At 46.2% G+C, this 22,798-nt stretch overlaps 1 long non-coding RNA gene across 1 annotated transcript in view; it reads left to right on the top strand.

The window, feature by feature from the left end:
* Positions 1 to 22,026, top strand: part of LOC117356379 — a 36,831-nt gene extending 14,805 nt beyond the window's left edge. Inside the window, exons 2-3 of the long non-coding RNA XR_004538631.1 lie at positions 9,634 to 9,737; positions 21,067 to 22,026. This is a non-coding gene — a long non-coding RNA (uncharacterized LOC117356379). The remainder of the gene's footprint in view (positions 1 to 9,633; positions 9,738 to 21,066) is intronic.
* The last annotated feature ends 772 nt before the right edge of the window (positions 22,027 to 22,798 follow it).

The following is a 22,798-nucleotide window of genomic DNA, read 5'->3' as shown; positions in this document are numbered from 1 at the left end:
AAGAAGATATTTCTTAAAAGAAGGAAATTTCTTTAGAAGATGTTTCATGTAACAGGAAAAATAGAAATTGTAATTAATGACCCAGTTTGCCAACAGGGAATTCTGGTTTAAACTCTGGATGGATTAGACTTCTTTAAAGTAGATTCCACTACTAATGATTGGTACTGAAGCTGTTGCTTGTCAAAACCTGGAATACAGACGATTTTGTAAAGAGAGTCCAACTTTCTGGGAGCCGCAGGTATAGTGAGAAGGATCTCCCAGTTCTTATGAAGAGTCTCTTTAAGGATTCCATGCAATGGGAGTTTTAAGAGCTCTTTAGGAGGCTGATCATAATGTAGCATCTCTAAAATTTCAGCACTATATGCAGAATCAGCCTCAAGTTTGACAGAGAGATATTTACCCAATTGTCTAATAAATTTGGTGGCAGAAAATCTCTCAGTGGGAGATTTCACTCTAGGAGGAGACCGGCATGGAGATTTTTCCTCAGACGTGTCACAAACCTCAGTAGAGGAAATGGAGAAGTCAGCATCTGAATCAAACTGAAGATGCGGACTTCTCCATACGATTGTGAAGATGAATTGTTTGCACCGATACCCATCAGATGATGAAGTCGAAGCTGAAGTTGGGGACTGTGAATGTATAGAAGCATGGTCAGGAGGATGCTTCTTTTTGGACGAAGTCAGTGTGGAAGACTTGGTATGTTTAGAAGCATGATGAGAAGAGTGATGTTTCTTACATGGGATCAGTGTTAGAGACCTGTAACATTGGGAAGCATCTGCAAGAGAATGTTGTTTCCTCTTGGAAGAACATTTGCTGGAATGAGAAGGCAATGATCGACAATGCCTTGATGAACTTGAATGACAAGAAGATGCTGTGCAGAATTGATGAGATGATCGGTGTTAAGAGGTGCTTCGATGAGGTACCGAAGAGCCAGACCTCACAGTGCCATGCTCAGGCTGAGCCGGTACCAGAGCAGTCAGTGCAGAGGTCATAAGGTGAAACATGTCACCAAATTCTAAGTTGAAAAAACGCATCCAGCTTTTCCCAAAAAGACAGCACCAGTACTGTCAGCTTTTCTGCTGGTACCAAAGGTGCCTCGGCTCGCCTCGTAGAAGGTAACTCCGATGGAAAAGAAGTGAGTCTTAAGAGAGGTTATCACTTGGCCGGCATGATTGGACTCGATGCTATAGTGGCCTGCGACACGGACCGGGAAGCTGGTGGCTTCTTAACAGGCTTACCAGAGGGAGCGATGTCCTCTGACACCAGTGTTAGTTTTGATGGCTGGGAAGTTTTATCAACATTCATGCTGGTGCCAAATAACTTTTCCTGCTTTAATTTGTGGTTTTTGATGGTATGATTCTGAAGCAATGAACAACATGCACAGGACTCAACATGATGTTCCAGGCCCAGGCACTACAGACACCAACAATGTGGGTCGGTGAGAGATATGGGCTATTGACACCTGCTACACTTCTTATAACCCATCAATGGATGGGACATCGATGGGAAGAGCACCTCAGGCAAATCAAACTCAATGACTGAGATGGACATGTGACACTCTGCTCTCTAGACTAGCCCACAATTTCTTCCTTGTTCCTCTTCCTCCTTCCATTGTTATGACACCCTTACTCCCCCTCCTACTGGTATTAACGATCCCCAATCTCTCCCCAAGTCACTGAATCCCTTAACACCTCACCACTCACTCTTTAAACCCATTGCCTCTCCCTTTCTCTTATCCTCTTCTCCACTCTAAAGATCCAACACTTTCTCCCTCTCATTCGATCATCCAGTCTCTTTCTGCTTGAACTTCACCCACGTCACAGCAGCAGGTGCCTTCTCACTTTTACCCTCACCCATACCACTTTCACCTCCTCTAGCTCTCTGCCTGCAAGAGGAAAAAAATAATCCCCGCTTTATTATTTTTTTTAAAGAAAGAAAAAAGGGAGAAAAGAAAATACACGAGAGCGGGAAGGCAACAAGGCAAAATTGAATGACATTCCAAAAATACAACTTAGCTCCGTGGAAAACTAAAAACTGAGGAGTCGCAAGCTTAGGTCAGGCAGGAAGGCACTCTCGCAAGTGTGGTGCGGTCAGTCATGAACTTTTTAAAAATCTTAATATGGCAATACACTTTTTAAGCTGTCTGTACCAGGACTCCATGGATTACGTCACCAACATGTGAGAATATGCCAGTGTTCTCCCCAGAAATTTTTTCTAGCCGGGTAACACGAAAAAATAGCTGGGTGGGACGGGACGGGGAAATATGTTGGTGCAAATTCGATGCTATGCAAATTAACCCTCTCTGCTTACAGTGAAGGAGTAGGAGTGGGGAAGAGGGTTGGCCCACTGACCTGGAACGCTATGAAAGTTACCCCTCCCTGCTCACAGTGAAGGAGTAGGGTAGGGGTGTCCAACCTTTTGGCTTCCCTGGGCCACATTGGACAAAAAATTTTCTGGGGCCACACAAACACCAACACTAGCTGATGAGCAAAAAAAAAGGCTGAGCAGGTCCCAAATTTGCAATCACTAATATAGAAGATGTACATATCTAATAATAAACCTTCATTAAAGGGACACTGTGAAGAGGAACCCAAAAAAGCAGTAATTCTTACCCTGGCTGAGTGATCCTCCACGTACACCGCTGACAGTGGGAGCAGCCACAGGCTTCCGCATCCCCACTCTGATGAACAGGGATGCACATTCCTGGTTTTCCCATTCACTTCTATTACAGCTATGGTGAGCCTCTTCAGAGGTGAGCCTCAACAGAGCGGGGATGCTGAATCAGCTGTCAGCAGCGCACGTGGAGGATCGTTTAATCAGGGTAAATATTACTGCTTTTTTGGGCCTCCTCCCTGCCCCCCCCCCCCTTGGTTTTCATGTATGCATGAAAGCAGGGGCAGCTTGAGGATATTGCCTTTGGCTGCAAAGCTTGGAGATTTTGAGTTGCCAGACTGGAGGAAGATGTCTTCAGTTGGCAGGGCTTGGGAATCTCCACTAGCTCAAATATTTATAAATTGCACTCAGGCAGGGAGAAGCTTTGGTGCTCCACCACTAATTTTGGGCTCCAGTCCCTCCCCCAAATCAGCTGTATATGACTACGCCACTGAATACAAAAATAATTGTGATGCACATATCCCAAAGCTAACATATTCCAGTTAATAAATTCATAATAAAACAATTTTTTTCTACCTTATTGTCTGGATGTTTTGTTTTTCCATCATTTTGGTCCCAGTTTCTCTTTCTGCTTTTTGTCGATCTTCTACCAATTCTATTTCCAATATATTTATTAATGACCTGGAGGCGGGAACAAAATGTGAGGTTATTAAAGTTGCGGATGACACCAAACTCTACAGCAGGGTTGAAACCACGGAAGACTGCGAAGATCTGCAAAGAGACCTAACGACACTAGAAGAATGGGCCAAAAAGTGGCAAATGAGCTTTAACGTAGGGAAATGCAAGGTCATGCATGTAGGGAAAAAGAACCCGATGTTCAGCTACAAAATGGGGGGGTCACTGCTAGGGGTGAGTAACCTTGAAAGAGACCTGGGAGTGATGGTAGACACAACTTTGAAGGCGTCGGCACAGTGCGTCACAGCCTCAAGAAAAGCAAACAAAATGTTGGGTATCATTAAGAAGGGTATCACGACCAGGATGAAGGAAGTCATCCTGCCACTGTATCGTGCAATGGTGCGCCCGCATGTGGAATACTGTGTCCAGTACTGGTCGCCGTACCTCAAGAAGGAAATGGCGGTACTTGAGGGAGTCCAGAGAAGAGCAACTAAACTGATAAAGGGTATGGAAAACCTCTCATATACTGACAGACTGAAAAAGCTGGGGCTGTTCTCCCTGGAAAAGCGGAGACTTAGAGGAGACATGATTTAAACCTTCAAGATCCTGAAGGGTATAGAAAAGGTAGACAGGGACAGATTTTTCAGATTATGGGGAACCACAAGTACAAGGGGGCACTCGGAGAAATTAAAAGGGTCAGGTTTAGAACAAACGCCAGGAAGTTCTTTTTCACCCAGAGGGTGGTGGATACATGGAACGCGCTTCCGGAGGCTGTAATAGGCCAGAGCATGTTACAAGGCTTCAAAGAAGGTTTGAATAGGTTCCTAGAGGATAAAGGAATTGACAGGGTACAGATAGGATTAGAGGTAGGTCATAGGGATAGTCAGGGACCACTGCTCAGGAAATGGGCCTGATAGGGCCACGGCGGGAGTGGACCGCTGGGCGAGATGGACCTCTGGTCTGCCTCAGCGGAGGCAACTTCTTATGTTCTTATGTTCAATGTCTGCTGTCCAGTTTTTCTTCTCTCCTCGCATGCGTCCCGCACCTCATCTGGTAGCCTTCCCTCTGATGTTGCGATGTCAGAGAGAAGGCTTCCAGTTCAAGCGCAGGCCGCGTGGAGGAGCCTTTTCCTATGGCTTTGTGCACTGCAGCACTCAGGAAGTTGGCCCGAAGACGCCGCATTGATCGCACCGTGGACTGGCGGCTGAAGAACGCTGTCTTGGGCCCGATGGATGTGCCGGCCCTGTGATCCGGCAGAAAATTTCTGCAGACTGGCATCGGTCCACGGACTGGCGGTTGAAGAACACTGCTCTAGAGCACCTGGTTTTGGGCATTTCCACCAGCTGTGTGCAGTGAACTTTTATCCCTCTACATGAGGAACTATTCTCTGGGAATAATTTTTAGTCTTCTTCCTTTTGGATAGACTGATTGTCATTCAAAAAGTTATAGCTGCCAGTACAGAAATTAGAAATAAATTTAAAGAAATGGGTCAAGTTATTTTGGTCTGTTCCCTTTTTGTACTGTATATGAATGTTTCAATCCCTTATACAAAGTTCTGAGTTTATTCAAGACCACATATATGAAATACCCCAAAATACTCACCAATTTCACCAATTAATAATTCAGAAACTCCAGTCAGAGTCTCAGGACTCCTACAGTCACTTTGGTTCTTGGGACACATTTTTTTTTTTGCAAGCCCCGCACCAATCCTCTTCCCTGTCTCTACTTCAGGGATGTCCAACCCGCAGCCCAGCAAGGAGTTTTGTACAGCCCAGCTTCTCTCTCCCTCCGGCGGTAGTTTTCTGGCCAGCTCCCTTCTGCAGTCGGCTACAGGTGGCGTCGGCTCCTCGTGCGTGCGATTTACCGTCCGTGGCCAGGTTCACCCAGAGGGATTCCCTGGTGTATCTAACATCTGTGATTCTGGTAGTTTTGATGCTTTCCTTAGTGTACAGTGCTACACCTCCTCCCAATTTACCCTCTCTGTCGCAACGAAGTAAGTTGTAGCCCAGTATAACCATATCCCACCCGTGCGAGTCCGTGAACCAGGTTTCAGATATCGCTATCACGTCCAGATCGGCGTTTATTATTTCAGTCTCCAATTCTAGAATTTTATTTCCCAAGCTGTGTGCATTAACATACATAGCCAGAGGGTATGAAAAATGCCTATACCTTGGTGTGATATACAGACCTCCCAGGCAACAGGAAGACAAAGACATGGAATTAAAAGAGGACATAGAGAACATCACACTGCGCAGAGACACAGTAATGCTAGGAGACTTCAACATGCCTGATGCAGATTGGAACACACTCTCCACGACTACATGTAGCAGCAAAATAATTTTAACCTCCAAAGGGTGCACGTCTCAAGCAATTAGTATTAGAGCCCACCAGGGACCAGGCAATACTAGACCTAGTACTCACCAACGGAGATAGAGTCTCAGAAGTCTCAGTAGATGAAACACTGGCCTCCAGCGACCATAACATGGTATGGCTCAACCTCGAGAAAGGTTTCCTTAAGTCAAACACAGCAACGAGGGTTCTCAACTTTAGAGGCACAGACTTCAACCGCATGGGAGATTTTATCCATCATGAGCTACATAAACAAGCAAAAGCTGACAATGTGGAGGATATGTGGTCGACTCTGAAGTCCATCCTACATGAAGCAACAACCCGCTACATAAGAACAGTAAGTAAACGCAGGAGAAACAAAAAACCCCAATGGTTTAGCAAAGAGATTTCAGACCTAGTTAAAAAGAAAAAAGAAGCATTTATCACCTACAAACATTTAGGAAAACAGGAGGCGAAAGAGGACTATCTAGACAGATCCAGAGCTGTCAAAAAGGTAGTCAAGGAGGCCAAAATCCGAATGGAGGAAGATCTAGCACGAAACATTAAGAAAGGGGATAAATCTTTCTTTAGCTATATTAGGGACAGGAAAAGAAACAAAGATGGGATTGTACGCCTGAAGCAATCGAACGGTAACTTTGCAGAATCAGATTCTGCCAAGGCAGAACTACTAAACAAATATTTCTGTTCAGTCTTCACATGTGAAGCACCGGGAGATGGTCCACAGCTTCAGATGGGAGATAACCAGAAAGACCCGTTTCAAGATTTCGAATTTACGCCCGGTAGCGTCTACAGCAAACTATCAAGACTCAAAGTGAACAAAGCCATGGGACCGGACAACCTGCACCCCAGGGTGCTCAGGGAGTTGTGTGAAGTCCTGGCTGAACTATTGTCTGTGCTTTTCAATCTTTCCCTATGCACAGGAAGAGTCCCCTTGGACTGGAAAACCGCCAACGTAATCCCACTACACAAAAAGGGCAGCAAGACAGAGACAGCAAACTACAGGCCAGTGAGTCTCACGTCTATAGTGTGTAAACTCATGGAAACACTGATCAAACGGAATCTTGACACGATCCTAGATGAGGAAAACCTACGTGATCCCCAGCAACACGGGTTCTTATTAGCTTTTTTGACTGGGTTACTAGACAACTGGTTGCCGGGGAGTCACTGGACGTGGTATATTTGGACTTCAGTAAAGCATTTGATAGCGTCCCACACCGAAGGTTATTGAACAAGCTGAAATCGATGGGCTTGGGAGACACTCTAACTACATGGGTTGGGGACTGGCTGAGCGGGAGACTACAAAGGGTGGTGGTGAACGGTACCCCGTCAGAAGCGTCGGACGTGCTCAGTGGAGTGCCGCAGGGCTCAGTCTTGGGCCCAATTCTATTCAACTTATTCATAAGAGATATGACGCAAGGGCTTAGGGGAAAGGTATCACTGTTCGCCGATGACGCCAAAATTTGCAACATAGTAAGCAAAAGCTTATTACCTGACAATATGACACAGGACTTACTGCTGCTGGAACGATGGTCAACGACTTGGCAGCTAGGCTTCAATGCTAAAAAATGCAAGGTAATGCACCTGGGTAAGAGAAACCCGCGCAGAACTTATGCACTAAATGGGGAGACCTTGGTTAGGACCACGGCAGAACGTGATCTAGGAGTGATCATTACTGAGGGCACGAAGGCAGCCAATCAAGTGGAGAAGGCTTCCTCTAGGGCAAGACAAATGATGGGTTGTATCCGTAGAGGTTTTGGCAGCAGGAGACCTGAAGTCATTATGCTGTTGTACAGATCCATGGTGAGGCCTCACTTGGAGTACTTTGTTCAATTCTGGAGACCACACTACCGTAAGGACATGCTGAGGATCGAGTCGGTTCAGCGAATGGCCACCAGGATGGTCTCGGGGCTAAAGGATCTAACGTATGAAGAAAGACTAAAGAAGTTGCGGCTGTACTCACTTGAGGAACGAAGAGAGAGGGGATACATGATTGAAACGTTTAAGTACATCACGGGTCGCATTGAGTCGGAAGATGATATCTTCTGTCTCATGGGACCCTCGACCACCAGAGGGCATCCGCTGAAAATCAGGGGAGGGAAGTTTCATGGAGACTCCAGAAAGTTCTTCTTCACCGAAAGAGTGGTGGATCAGTGGAACAGACTCCCACTGCAGGTGATTGAGGCCAGCAGCGTGACGGATTTTAAGAGTAAATGGGATGCTCTCTTGGGATCTTTAAGGGAGTAAATTCGGGGGCGGATACTTGGAATGGGCAGACTTGGTGGGCTATAGCCCTTTTCTGCCACTATGTTTCTATGTTTCTATGCAGCCCTTCCTAGAGTCAGAATTGCAGGATCCTTGTACATCCTGGCATATCCTGTGCTTCTGATAGGGAAAGAGTGTATGGAATGGATGTTTTCTGCCTTATAAGTGGTTGAGGTCCTGTGCTTTTGATAAGGAAGGAGTAAAATATGTGGATGTTTCCGGCCACTGTCTTCCTCCACCCCTTCACTTTTTTTTGTATGCTACTTTTATTTCTTCTTTCTGGAACATATTGATTATATTTTATGCCTCTTTCAGTTCCCCACAATCACTCCCTGCAGCAGCTTCCACTATTTAGCTCTGCAATTTGTACCAGCTGTGTTGACTGATTTTCTGTGTTGACTGATTTTCTGTCATTCAGCAGGAAGTCCCCTCCCCTTTTGCTGACATCATTGTCTTCTGCCAAGCCCACTCACAGAAGAATAGAACTGCATCATAGGGGGCGGGACTTTACAGAGAAATTCCCCACTGAAAGACAGCCTGTTGCTGTCATTAAAAATGAGTAACCTTTTCTTAAGGTGGTCTGCCCTACATCCTGGAGATCCTGAGAATCCTGCAAATCCTGGTTTTACCGGGTTCCACAACTACTACTACAGTAGTTATTATTTCTAAAGTGCTACTAGACATACGCAGCGCTGTACAACAAACATGCAAGAGACAGTCCCTGGCTCAAAATCTTACAACTAAATATGACAGACATGCAGGACAAAAATGATTTATACAAGCAATTTAAAGAGTGTTTTCTTTCAGCTTCATGAATGTAAGGGAGCGGTACTGATTGATTCCACCTCTTGTTCACAGGGAGCCTTACCAGATGTATTTAGCTAGTGGAATGCTCAAGCCCTTGCCCAGGTCTAGTCTCCCAACTAATGTATATAAATGTGCACAGCGCCTGCTACTACGTTTTGTGATATGCTAGAACAACCCCCACACTCAGGTTTGCTGGGGGGGGGGTTACCATTTACCTCCTGCCGGAACACCCTCCCCCCATCCCCCCTTGAAGATCGCGGCAGGAGGGATGCCCATTCCCTCTTGCTAGAACACCCCGCCCTCCTGCCGCGATCTTCAAGGGGGGGCAGGGGGTGTTCCAGCAAGAGGGATTGGGCACCCTCCTGCTGGCGATATTCAGGTGCGGGTGGGGGTGCTTCAGGCAGGAGGGATTGGGCATCCCTTCTGCTGCGTTCGTTTGGGGGGGGACTGGTGGCCGCAGGCACAGCTACTAAACTTATCGTGGCAGGGAGATCCTTTGCCGCGATAAACTCAGCGGCCGTGCCTACAGTGAATCTGATTATCTAACTGGCCTCTGTAACATGGACGTCAGAGAATCGGGTTCACTGTAGGCACGATTCTGTATAGGATGCCCATCGGCTTCTGAGACAGGGTGTCCTATACGGAATCTGGCCCTGAGTGTTTTCGATAAGCTTGTTGTGGTTTTATCACTTACTCATTTTAGTAATGATTTTTTGTTCTTTTAGAACAAAGATAATATGTCAGTGGGCAATTAAAATTATTCCCTGAGGAAGCCAACATAAGTTGTGTGTGAAACGGTGGCAGTCCCCCTTGGGAATTTAAAGCTGAGTGTCCTTTTTGTTCTGTTTGAGCATATGTGGATTTTTTCAGCATCAGAATTTGAAAAGTAGTGAAATTTGTTTGTCTCTCTGTATTTTATCACTGTAGCTTTGCTGTATCTATATCTATATTGTGGCTGGGAATAAGGACAGTGAGTAGCTGGCCCTTGGTTCTCAACACTGCACCAACCAAGTGGGTTCTGGAGTGGCCAGGTATGATTGCGACTTCAAAAATAAAAAAAGGTACTTCAGTGCAAAAGTGTAAACTTATATTTTATTTTTCTCCACTCAGGGTCATTCAGCAAAATCAAAAATTCACTAAGGTGTCTTCACATTGCACCAACTTAGTTCAAAACCATTAGCTTCAGAAATCAAAGCATCAACTTACTCTGTCTGTCAATTGTAAGCTGCTTCCCCAAATAAAACTGCGCCGGTAAAGCTAAACTGGACGGTAAAAGCAAAGAGAGAAGCCGCGGGACTTTTCCACTTGCCTGCATTGTTCGACGTTCTGCCACTCTCGATCCCGCCCCCTCTGAAGTGACTTCCTGTTTTTGAGGGGCGGGATCGAGAGCGGCAGAACTTTGAGCAATGCAGGCAAGTGGAAAAGTCCCGCGGCGTCTCTCTTTGCTTTTACCGTCCAGTTTTGCTTTACCGGCACAGCCGTAGGCAGGACTGATGGCAGCTAAGAGAACTGCCTGGATCGCGGGGCCCCCTTGCCATCTCCTAATGCCGACCCTGAGAATAGGGAGGGTGATTTCGGACCTGGCGGCTCCCCTTGACCATTTCGGCACTGTAGGGAGGGAAGGAGGGAAGCAGGCTTTAGCACGGGAGGGGAAGCGATCGCCGGTTACCGGTGGAGCCGAAGGCAGGGCTGATGGTAGCTAAGAATCGCCTCCAGTCTTGCAGCAGCACTGGAACACTCTGAGGGACTTCTATACCATTCAGGCCTATTAAGTTGGGGAAAAGAGGGGAGATACTGAAATGGGATGTGGGAAGATGGTGGGTTGGCTGGCTCAGGAAAGGGAAGAAAGCTGCTAAATCAGATAAGGAAGAAAAAAAGGAACACAGGAATATGCTGGACATGGAGGTTGTAGGGTGAAGGGGAAAAAACAGACATGATATGAGTAGAAAGACAGGTGGGAGATGCTGGACACGGGGTGGATGCAATAAGAAGAAAAAGAAGGTTCTGGATATTGGAGTAGTAGGTAGATAGAGGGCATGCTGACACAGAAGGAGGGAGAAGGAAAAGGGAGAGGAACAAGAGATGCCAAGTCCATGGGAGGGAAGGAAAGTAAAGGCGATACCAGACCATGGAGGGGGAAGGAGACAGATGCCAGACCATGGGAAAGGAAGGAGGGAGGGAGAGAAAGGAAGGAGAGGAGATGCCAGATAATGGAGGGGGAGTTGGAAGGAGAAGGGAAATATGCCAGGGCATGGGGGAGAGACAGGAAACAAATGCCAGACCAGAGGGAGAAGAGGTGCCAGAGCATGGAGAGAAAGAGATGCCAGGGCATGGGGGAGGGAAGAAGATAGAGATGCCAGACCATGGGGTGGAGTGGGAAGGAAGGAAATGAGAAGAGAGAGATTCCAGAGCATAGGGAGACAGGAAAATGGAGAGGGGGTGAGGCTGAAATGAATCATGTACAAAGGAGACAGTTTATGGAAGGAGCATAGAAAGAGGGAAGATACCATATGGAAGAGAGAGTGGGCAGGGACACTGGATGGAAAGGGCAGAGAATGGAAGGGACGAGACAGAGGATGAACAGTAAATGGAAGGGGTAGAGAGACGGGGACAGACACTGAATGGAAGTGTGGGGGAGAGAAGCTGAGGAGAATGGATGCGCAGGTGGTCTTCTCCTCGATCCTCCCAGTGAGGGGCAAGGGTAGAGCCAGGGATGATTGAATCCAGTGGGCTAACGACTGGCTGCACGGATGGTGCAAGGAGATGAACTTCGGGTTCCTGCACCACGGAGAGGCACTACAAGGACTACAGGGACCAGACGGGCTACACCTGACCAGAAGAGGAAAGAACGTCTTTGGACACCGACTAGCCGGCCTACTTCACAGGGCTTTAAACTAGGTAAGTTGGGGGAGGGTACAGGCACAATTAACCTACAAGGTGAGCAAAGCTGCAAATACTTTGTTGAGACTGAGGTAAGTAAACTTTGCATTTCTGGGTTTGGGGCTGGGGTGGGTACACACATTGCCAAATCTGGGCTAGGTTCACATTGTAATTCTGGGTCGAGGGATAGTGTACACATTTCCGAGCCTGGGACAAGTTCACGCTGTAATTCTGGGTCTAGGAGTACACACATAGCAAATTGCACTAAGGAGGTCAAAGTACCTCAAGCGGGACTATCCCCACAGAGTCATAGCAAAAATATAACATGGAGGGCTATGTACGTCAACGCTCCCAGCTTGGGAAATAAAATCCTGGAATTAGAGACGGAAATGAGGAACGCCAACCTAGATGTGGTGGCGATATCCGAGACCTGGCTCACGGACTCCCATGGCTGGGACATGATCATACCGGGTTACAACTTGCTTCGCCGAGACAGGGAGGGCAAATTGGGAGGAGGGGTAGCACTATATACCAAAGATGACATTAAAGTCACCAGAATCGCAGATGTCAGGTACACAGGGGAATCCCTTTGGGTGAATCTGGCTAGGGGGAAGGACAAATGCCTGTATCTTGGTGTAGTATACAGACCCCCAAGACAGCAGGATGACCTGGATATGGAATTAATCGAGGATATAGAGAATATCACCTTGCGTGGGGACACTGTATTGTTAGGTGACTTCAATATTCCTGATGTGGACTGGACCACACTTTCCTCTGCGACCAACAGCAGCAGGAGGCTATTAAACTCTATTCAGGGAGCACGACTCAGGCAACTGGTATTGGAGCCAACAAGGGATCGGGCAATACTGGACCTGATACTTACCAATGGAGAAAGTGTCACAGAGGTCTCGGTGGGCGACAGGTTGGTCTCCAGTGACCACAACATGGTATGGTTCAATCTCAGGAAAGGTTTCACAAAATCTAACACATTAACCAAGGTCCTCAGCTTCAAGGACGCCAACTTCGAGGGCATGGGGGATTTCATCCATCAGGTGCTGCATAACTGAGCAGAAACAGATAATGTAGAAGTATTGTGGTCAACTCTAAAAGCTACCAAACAAGAAGCAACCAACCACTTTATTAAATTGGTAAGGAAACGGCGAAAGAAACAATAAGCCATAGTGGTTCTCTGCAGAGATCTCAGACCTCATAAAAGAAAAGAAAAGAGCTTTCATCTCTTATAAACAATCAGGGAAGCAGGACTCTAGAGAAGACTATCTGGCCAAGTCAAGAGCAGTCAAAACAAAGGTCAAAGAGGCCAAATTTTCGAATGGAGGAGAATCTAGCGAAGAACATCAAGAAGGGCAATAAACCCCTCTTCAGGTATATTAGTGACAGAAACAGAATGCAGGTGGGATAGTACGCCTTAGGAAACCAGACGGGAACTATGTTTGAATCGGACTCCGAAAAGGCTGAACTATTAAATGAATATTTCTGCTCAGTCTTGTAGGGGTATTTCCGTATTCACACCTGAAGGTTAGGCCTCGATGATGTCACCAAGCCTGAACCATTGTCTCAAGAAATCTTTCTGCTGCACAAGAAATTTTCCAGCATGAATTGCAAGAAGAGAGAAGTACACAGCTTTGCTGTTTCTGCCTGATGCATTATGGGTATGTACCAGAATGTTATACTATTCAAGGACATCTATCTGTGTCTTCATTATAGGACTGTGTGCATCTTGTGGAAGATATTCTCCTATCTGTTCTTATCTGTCTAATGGCCCTGGGTCTTCCAGCCTATATGATACTTTCCACAGAAAGGCTATTCATCCAAGTTCTGTTTCTGGATTGGTCCGAGGAAGTCATCTGATGAGATCCAAGTGAGAAGGTGCCAATTAATAGTTAGTCTGTGTTGAGATGGGGGGGGAACTCACAACTTCTCACAGGTGTTCTGCGTAACCTTTTCTTTTAATAATAAGACCTGTAAGTTACCTACTATGACTCTCTAACTCAGAGAGAGAGAGATTCGGACTTTTAAACAGCTCTGAATTCAGCACAAAACGGAACTTGTTTGCTGATGAATTGTAGCCTTACCAAGGATTGACAAACACGTGTACCTTTAACAAAAGGATTTCTGACGTCTCCCGAAGCTAACAAGAAGGTTTCCCTTCCACCTAATTTCGCCAGAGAGGCTGATCCAACAGGTGAGGATACGGATTTTACACTCTTATTAGTTGGGTTAGATAAGGATCCGAGTGTGACATGGGACAAGGGTTGTAAAGCTCCATTGGTGATAATATAATCATTTGCTAATCAGGGATTATTATTATAAGGAATTGTTTAGTGTGTGTGTAACAAGTAGAATTACTTAATTGTTTAACAATTAGATTGTGATAATTATGTACTGAGTTTCATTTGTGTAATCAGATATTTTTAAATATTGCAGCTGGCTTGTGAATTATATTTTTCTATTTTCATAATAAAGATATTTCTCATTAGCCTGGGTCTTGTGTCATGTAAACAGGCAATAAAGCTGAACCTGGATCAGAGTTTATGGTTTTTCCTAGACGACCCTATCAGAGACGTAATTTTGTTTATGTAACTGATTAGTATCTACCATAAATCTTCCTACAGTCTTCACCCGTGATGCGCCGGGATCCGGCCCTCAGCTGCAGACAAGGGATAGCTCGGCAGACCCATTTCGAAATTTCGAGTTTATACCCAGCACTGTCCACTTTGAACTATCTAATCTCAAGGTTAACAAAGCAATGGGGCCAGACAACCTACACCCCAGGGTACTCAGGGAATTAAGTGACGTCTTGGCGGAACCGCTATCCGAGCTCTTCAATCTCTCCCTTAGTTCAGGTAAAGTCCCATTGGACTGGAAAACGGCTAACGTCATTCCACTCCACAAACAAGGATGCAGGACGGAGGCTGCTAACTACAGACCGGTGAGTCTCACATCAATAGTGAGCAAGCTAATGGAAACTCTAATCAAATGCCAATTGGATACGATCATGAACGAGGAGAATCTACGAGATATGCGTCAACATGGATTTACTAAGGGGAGGACCTGCCAATCTAACCTAATCAACTTCTTTGACTGGGTGACAGGGAAGCTGGATGTTGGGGAGTCCCTAGACATCGTATACTTGGACTTCAGCAAAGCATTCGATAGCGTACCACACCGCAGGTTGTTGAACAAAATGAGCTCGGATTAGGAGACATGTTGACAGCATGGGTTAGGGACTGGCTTGGAGGTAGGCTTCAGAGGGTGGTGGTAAACGGCATCCCCTCCGAAACGACGGACGTGATCAGTGGAGTGCCGCAGGGCTCGGTCTTGAGCCCGATCCTATTCAACATCTTCATAAGGAACTTGGCTGAGGGACTTCAAGGTAAAATAACGCTATTCGCCGATGATGCCAAACTATGCAATGTAGTAGGCAGGAACACGTCAGACCAAAGCACAGGGCCGGACGGAAACTCAATGCCCGACAGTATGGTGCACGACCTACTCCTACTGGAGCACTGGTCCAGGACCTGGCAACTCAGTTTCAATACCGAAAAATGTAAAATCATGCACCTTGGCAGCCAAAATCCATGCAAGACTTACACCTTTAATGGTAAAATCCTACAAAGGACTGTAGCAGAACGTGACTTAGGGGTGATCATCAGTGAGGACATGAAGACTGCCAAGCAAGTGGAGAAAGCTTCATCTAAGGCTAGACAAATCATAGGTTGTATACGTAGGGGTTTCGTCGGCCGGAAGCCCGAAGTCATTATGCCATTGTATAGATCCATGGTGAGACCCCATCTGGAGTACTGTGTACAATTTTGGAGGCCGCATTACCGCAAAGATGTGCTGAGACTTGAGTCGGTTCAGCGAATGGCCACCCAGATGGTCTCGGGACTCAAGGATCTCCCGTATGAGGAAAGGCTGAAAAAACACAGAGAGAGGGGAGACATGATCGAGACGTTCAAATATCTCACGGGCCATATCGAGGTGGAAGAGGACATCTTCTTTTTCAAAGGCCCCACGGCAACAAGAGGGCATCCGTGGAAATTCAGGGGCGGGAAACTACACGGTGACACCAGGAAATACTTCTTTACCGAGAGGGTGGTTGATCACTGGAATGATCTTCCACTGCAGGTGGTCGAGGCCAGCAGCATGCCTGATTTTAAGTCAAAATGGGATTGTCAGTGGGATCTCTTCACAGAGAAAGGTAGGGGAGGGTTATTTGGGGTGGGCAGACTTGGTGGGCCTGGCCCTTATCTGCTGTCTATTTCTGTTTCTATGTTTCTATGAATGGAAGTGTGGGGGATAGGAGGGACAGATGCTGAATGGAAGTGGGGGGAGAGGAGGGACAGACACTGAATGAAAGTGTGGGGGAGAGGGGGGCAGACTGAATGGAAGTGGAGGGAGAGGGGGAGCAGACGCTGGAAGGAAGTGGGGAGGAGAAAGAAAAAAGGGCACATGCTGGATTGAGGGAAGAGGATAGAGTTAGATACTGGAAGGGTTGAGGGAAAGAGGTGGCGAGCTGTAGGTAGACAGTAAAAAAGGAAATTGATGAGAGGGTAGTAAGAACGTAATCTAGATGGATGCAGAAAATAAATTGAAAAGGAAAACGAGGGAAGAAAGGGATTGCAGAAGAGAGGTGTGGGAAAGGGAAGGTGAGGAGAGAGATGCCAGACCAATGGGGATGAAAGGAGAGATGGAAGGGGGAGGCATACAGTTTCTGGAAGGGGCATAGGAGAGAAGATGCCATTTAGGGGCAGAGAGATGGCAGACAGTGGATGGAAGGAAGAGAGTAACAAGAAGATGAGGAAAGCAGAAACCAGAGAAGACAAAGGTAGAACAAAAATTTTCTATTTATTTATTGCTTTAGGAGACATGTGTCACTCTTTCTGTGGTGTTGCATTGTATGCAGAGTCCAGCTTTTTGCTGGTTCAATTTAACCTTTGTCTATGTATTTCTATTTTATCCCCCCCTTTTACAAAACTGTGGAGCGTTTTTTAGCGCCAGCCATGGTGGTAGCAGCTCTGATGCTCAGAATTCCATGAGCGTCAGAGCTGTTACTACCGTGGCTAAAATCCACACTTCAGTTTTGTAATAGGGGGAGGGGTTAGTTTGTGATGACATTTCATACTAGGCGAAGGTGTTTTTTGTGTTCTGTGTGTTCGAAAGACATGTTTTTCTGTTAAGATTGATCTGTACTAGTCTGGCTTGTTTAGTTTTACAATGGGTGTATTGAAGTTGTACTACTCACTGCAGTATGTAAGATGCTGCCTTTTCCTAGGTACTCATGTGTGACATGTGGCTTGTTACTAAAAATCATGTTTTTCGTACAGATGGGGCGGGGGGTGCCAAAACATGATGGGCCCCTGGTGTCACATATGCTAGGTACGCCACTGCTTAGGCTGCCTGCCTGTTTTCATTAAAGCTTTTCCCGGTGTGTTTTCTAGTACAGTTTTCTCCACCCCCACCCCCTCTCTTGTCCCTACATGGACCAGGAGGTGTGATACATGAGAATGGATTCTGATTTACAGGCTTCTCAAACAAGGGCAAATAAGCTTTTGGGACAGGAATATTTTTGATTCCTAAAGCCTTTTGCTTAACCTGAGTGATATTATTCCTGGGCTCCTCCTCAGTGACAGGGCATGATTCTTTACACTCAGGCTGAAACCCATGGCTTCTGGTATTTCTGTCACACTATATACTGTATATATGGAGAGAGAGAGAGAGAGAAAGATTTCTAGCAGTTCATTGCTCCTGTCAGTAGATAGTAAGGGGTGAATTTGGGACCTATTTTGGTGTAACATAATTTATTCTTATCACACCAAATTGTGTTTACCCCTCACATTCAGAATGTACTCTCATACTGCCCCAGTACTAACCAGACAGTGCTGTAATGATCATAGAGGCACTGTACAGTTAAGTGCTGCTGAAAATCTGGGGATGGCCTACTCAGTGGTTTAAGGAGACAGGAACGTCTCTTGCCATCTTAAACTATGTATGTATGTTAGATTAGATAGATAGATAGATAGATTGTTACCCTGCTAGGACAGTTAGGGGAAAATGCTTGAGTACCTGAATGTAAACCATTTAGACAATCTGCATTGATAGTCGGTATATAAATTAATAATAATAATAGCTAATAATGATGGATATGGAATCCCTCTGGATTCAACCAAAAGGGCTGATAACATTGGGCGAGCATTTTGGCTGATAAGGGGGAGGAAAATTGGGAATATGGTTTGGTGGGAGGGGGGGAGTTATAAAGGTTGAAGGGATAGTGTTAAGTGGTAAGTGGGACAGAGTTGGTTAATTAGGGGTTAAGGAAGGTGCCAGGAAAGAAGAGAAAAGGGGATTGGTCACTAAAAGTAGAGATAAAAAAGGAAGGGGTGGATTGGTGACTTAGGGAAGTAGAAGCGGGATTAACAGGAAAGAAGGTTTGGGAGTTTTGGGTGGGAAAAAACTTTTGGTTTTTTTTGATTGGGGTTGTGAAGGTGGTGGGAGGCTTTGGTGAAGGCTGTCCCACTTGCCCTCCCTTGGTTGGGGGTGTCAAGAGTTGATGGGATAGTAGGGATAGTATTTGGTCACAGCTGGAAAGAAAAGAAGGGTGAGGGAGGGATAGAAGGTTGATGAAACTGGGGTAAGATGGGAAGTTGAGTTTAAGTTAAATTGATGTGCAATACCGCCATGAGTTTGAGTAGGGCCTTGTGGTACTGCAGGTCGTGCATTTTTGGAGTAAAGAAAACAGTTGAAGATTGTTTGACTTAAATGGTTCAGCTAGTGCAGTACTGCCATATAAATTGTATTTACTTTGGTATGATGTTAATGTTACTGTTTGAAATTGTGGTTGTAATAAGCTGCGACCAATGTTCTGCCACTGACATTGTCTGGAGTTTAATTTTTGGGAGGTGTATGAAGTAAGTAGGAGTGATTGGAAGTGCGAGTGCCAATGTTACCATCCCTTATTTTATTTTCATTTCTAGGTTTTGTTTCTTATCATTTCAGGATAAAAATGACTTCAAACAACAAGGGGAATATCACTTAAAATGAATGTAGATTCTTGCATAATCTTTGGTTTCTTCTCCCTGTTTTTGCAGCTAAGATCTCTATCCCATTATGTCTTTCCTAGTCCTGCTTGAATTACGTCACTGTTTTGGTTCCTACCTATTGTCCATTTAATGCAGAAGGGAGGCAGTTTGTTTTGCTATACTTCTGGATTGAGGAGTAACATTTTTGGAAAGCTGTTTTCTTGAATGCCAAGGACTGTAAGGCATATTGCTGGAATACTCTGCACCAGTATCAATGATACCTGTCACCACTAGGTGGCACACATGTACAAAGATTTTATAATTTTACTAGTCTTTAAGCCCGTTACATTAATGGGTGCTAGAAAGCAGCCCCCTTTCCCTCTCCCCCTCCAGTTCCTCCCTGTCTCTCCGTAGCCCTCCTTCTGTCTTCCCCCCTAAGCAAAATGATCTGCCTCCCAGCACACCCCTCCCCCCGAAGCAGCTCCCTTTCCCTCTACCCCTCCAATTCCTCCCTGACTGTCTCTCCATGGCCCCCCATTTTTTCTCCCCCCCAAGCAAAGCTATCTACCTCCCAGCACACCCCTCCCCCAAAGCAGACCCCTTTCCCTCTGGCCCTCCAGTTCCTCCCTGACTGTGTCTCCGTGGCCCCCCCTTCTGTCTCCCCCCCCCCAAGCAAAGCTGTCTGCCTCCAAGCACACCCCTCCCCCAAAGCAGGCCCCTTTCCCTCTCCCGCTCCAGTTCCTCCCTGTCTCTCTGTGGTCCCCCTTCTGTCTCCCCCCCAAGCAAAGCTGTCTGCCTCCAAGCACAGCCCTTCCCCAAAGCAGGCCCCTTTCCCTCTCCAGCTCCAGTTCCTCCCTGTCTCTCCGTGGCCCCCCTTCTGTCTCCCCCCCAAGCAAAGCTGTGTGCCTCTAAGCACACCCTTACCCCAAAGCAGGCCCCTTTCCCTCTTCCTTCTTCCCAGTTCCTCCCTGTCTCTTTGTGGCCCACGCGATTTTCTCTTCTCGTGGTCTGGCCAGCTCCCCTAGTCCCTTGCCGCCGCCGCCACCCCCTTCCCTTCCCGCGGTCGACAAACCTCTTGCCTCCAGCAGCCGCCGCAACACTGTAAACACGCTGCTTCGCGGCCTCTACTGCCCCAATTTGCTGTTCCGTGTCCCTGATGACGTCATCAGAGAAACGGAAGAGCAAATGAAGGCAGTAGAGGCAGCGAAGCAGCGTGTTTACAGTGCTGCGGCGGCTGCTGGAGGCAAGAGTTTTGTCGACCGCGGGAAGGGAAGGGGGTGGTGGCGGCGGCGGCAAAGGACTAAGGTAGCCGGCCAGACCGCGAGAAGGGTGGGCTGAGAGGAACCCGGGACCGTGGCAGAGGCTCGTTGCACAGTGCAAATACAGTTGCTCAGTGTGAGGCTTCCTTCGCTCTTCCGGGTCTGCATTCCGACTCCTCAACGCGCCAGCCTGAGCCGGCATAGGCGGTTGAGGGTGGAAGGTAGTGGTCGGAGTTGCTAGGCTGCAGCGGATGTGTGAGTTGCGAGCGTGGGGCCTGCAGCAGCGTGAGGTGGAGACGGAGAGCAGGCTGTGGTGACGTTGTAGGCGTGCATGCGCACTCGTATTTTCTCCCTGGCCCCCAGTTTTTATTTGTCTCTCTGTCTTTCTGCCTGTCTCCCTATTTTTCTTTCTGTCTGTCTCTCTGCCTGGCCCCCTGTTTTTCTGTCTTTCTGCCTGACCCCTGTCTTTCTTTCTGTCTCTCTCTATGCCTGGCCCCCTGTTTTTCTTTCTGTCTGTCTCTCTGCCTGGCCCCCTGTCTCTGTCCTTGGCCCCCTGCCTGTATTTCTCTGTCTCTTCTGTCCCCTTTCTGTCTGTCGGCCTCCCAGCACACCCCTCCCTCCAAAGCAGCCCCCTTTCCCTCTCCCCCTCCACTTCCCTGAGCTGTATTTTTTTTTTTAACCTTGCACACCCTCCTGCAAAGCAGCACCGGAACCGACACTCTCCACTAACAGGAGAGAAAATGCCGGCGCTGCCGCTGTGAAACCGCCACCGCAACCGCCACTCTCCTGCCCCAACAAACCACCAAACGCGCCTGAAGCCGACCGTGCAGACACACAGTCGCGCACCTTCAGCCACCGCACGCGCCTCCAGCCCCTGCAAGCGCCGTGAGGTGTAATAGAATACTGCCACAGAAGCACACCTCACGGCGCCAGGAATCACGAAATTTCAAAAGCATATACGCGCTCTAGGGTTTTATTATTATAGATATATAGAGAGAGAATATATGTTTAGATTAGTCCAGCCAAGCACCACTCAAATCACCCTCTTAAAATATCTATATACTATGGATTTTCTTTCTCTCATTGGGTTTTATACATGTATACAATATACCCATGTAAATGATGGTATTTGCATATGGAATCATGAATAGGCCTTCTAAAATAACCACATGTTTTTCCAGGTGACAGCTGTTTGAAGGCTTTGAACACTTCATCCTAAAAAGAAAGGCATACTAGTTATGTTGCTTCTGTCCATCGAGAAACATCATCAAGCAAAGTGATCAAAGAAAGCTGGTTGAGGATCATATGGTACGACTGCTAATCAAAACAGACCCATCCTTTCAGTAAGCGGTACACTGCTTCAGTCATGGGGCCCAAAGCCCTTTGTAGTACAGGATGAAAAATGTTTGCCATTTGTCTTCTGCCTTCTGTAGCTATGTTGCTTTGTTTATTCACCATCTTTCCTTCAGTTCCTGAAGTTATACATATGTGAGTTGTTTAGTGATAAAAGCAGCTTTTGTTTTACATAGTCAGGTTTATAATTCATCCAAACCAAGAGACAAGCATTGCAATGTGTTTTCAAAATTTTGGTCATCAAATCACTTTTCATGGTTGATAGCCCAGGAACCAAGATTCACACATTTAAATACTGACCCAACCAACATATCTGTCTGTCATTCTCTTAATAGTGCCCTACCACTTTTTTGCCCCCTCCATGTGTTTGTCATAATTAGATTGTAAGCTCCTCTTAGCAGGGACCGTCTTTTGCATGTACAATATACAGCGCTGCGTGTGCCTGGTATTGCTATAGAAATAATAAATTGTTGTGTTCTGATAAACAGTAGTCTTCAGATACCTTCAAACTTCAAAGCAGGAACTATGCATAATAGATTTCTCCCTCTTGGCCTCTAGTGTAGTACTGTGCATGCTCGCTATTTGCTGGGGTTAGGTTCCTAGGAAACCCCTTGAATACCAAAAAAACAAATATGAAACCGTTGATCCTATTATAAAAAGGGGTTTGGTTCCAGTGCGACCCTGCTTATTCTACATTTTTGTTGCCTAACAGAATAAAGGCATCATTTTGTGTACCCTTCTTGTAAAGAGCAGCGTATTTATTATATTCTATATATTGCAAATGCATTTTATACACACATATCTTCATCCTCTTGGGAACACACTCTGCATGTTGGAAAAAACTGGAGAACCTGCCTTCACAGGACGTAGAAAACAAGAAACAACAACGAAGGTGACAAATTGATGCTCAATCTCCTTTATTTTACAATAAGACTCGACACGATCGTGTTTCGGCCCAAATGGGCCTGCCTCAGGAGTCTTGTTATCTAATCAAGAAACAACTGTTGCGGAGTTATACAATCCCACATTGGTCATTTTATACTTGGTAAAATAATCTCTCAAAAAAGGATAGCAGCACACCGTGTGAATTTGAACAGTGCGTATCACCGCATTATCACTGCTTATGAACCGTAGAATTTTTTTCAGAGATTATCTTACCAAGTATAAAATGAGCAATGTGGGATTGTGTAACTCTGCAATAGTTGTATCTTGATTAGAAAACTTTGTGTATGTATCCTTGTAACCCTTTCTGGGCTCCTGGGGAAGACGGGCTATAAAAATGAATGAATGAATTAAATAACAAGACTCCTGAGGCAGGCCTATTTGGGCCGAAACACGATTGTGTTGAGTCTTATTGTAAAATAAAAGAGATTGAGCACTAATTTGTCACCTTCGTCGTTATTTCTTGCTTTCAACACACTCTGCGTGACCACGAATAAGTACAGATGCCTGTGAATAGTGAAAATGGTTTACTCTATTTTGTACAAATGAGCAAAAATGCCCCGTGAACAGCGAAAATGGATTACACTGTATTTTGTGTGAAAAAGCGAATTTGTGGAT

The sequence above is a fragment of the Geotrypetes seraphini genome, chromosome 3 (genome assembly GCF_902459505.1).
Source record: "Geotrypetes seraphini chromosome 3, aGeoSer1.1, whole genome shotgun sequence".
Taxonomy (NCBI): Eukaryota; Metazoa; Chordata; class Amphibia; order Gymnophiona; family Dermophiidae; genus Geotrypetes; species Geotrypetes seraphini.
The sequence above is the reverse complement of the archived record's forward strand: the minus strand, read 5'-3'. Positions and strand labels throughout refer to the sequence as shown.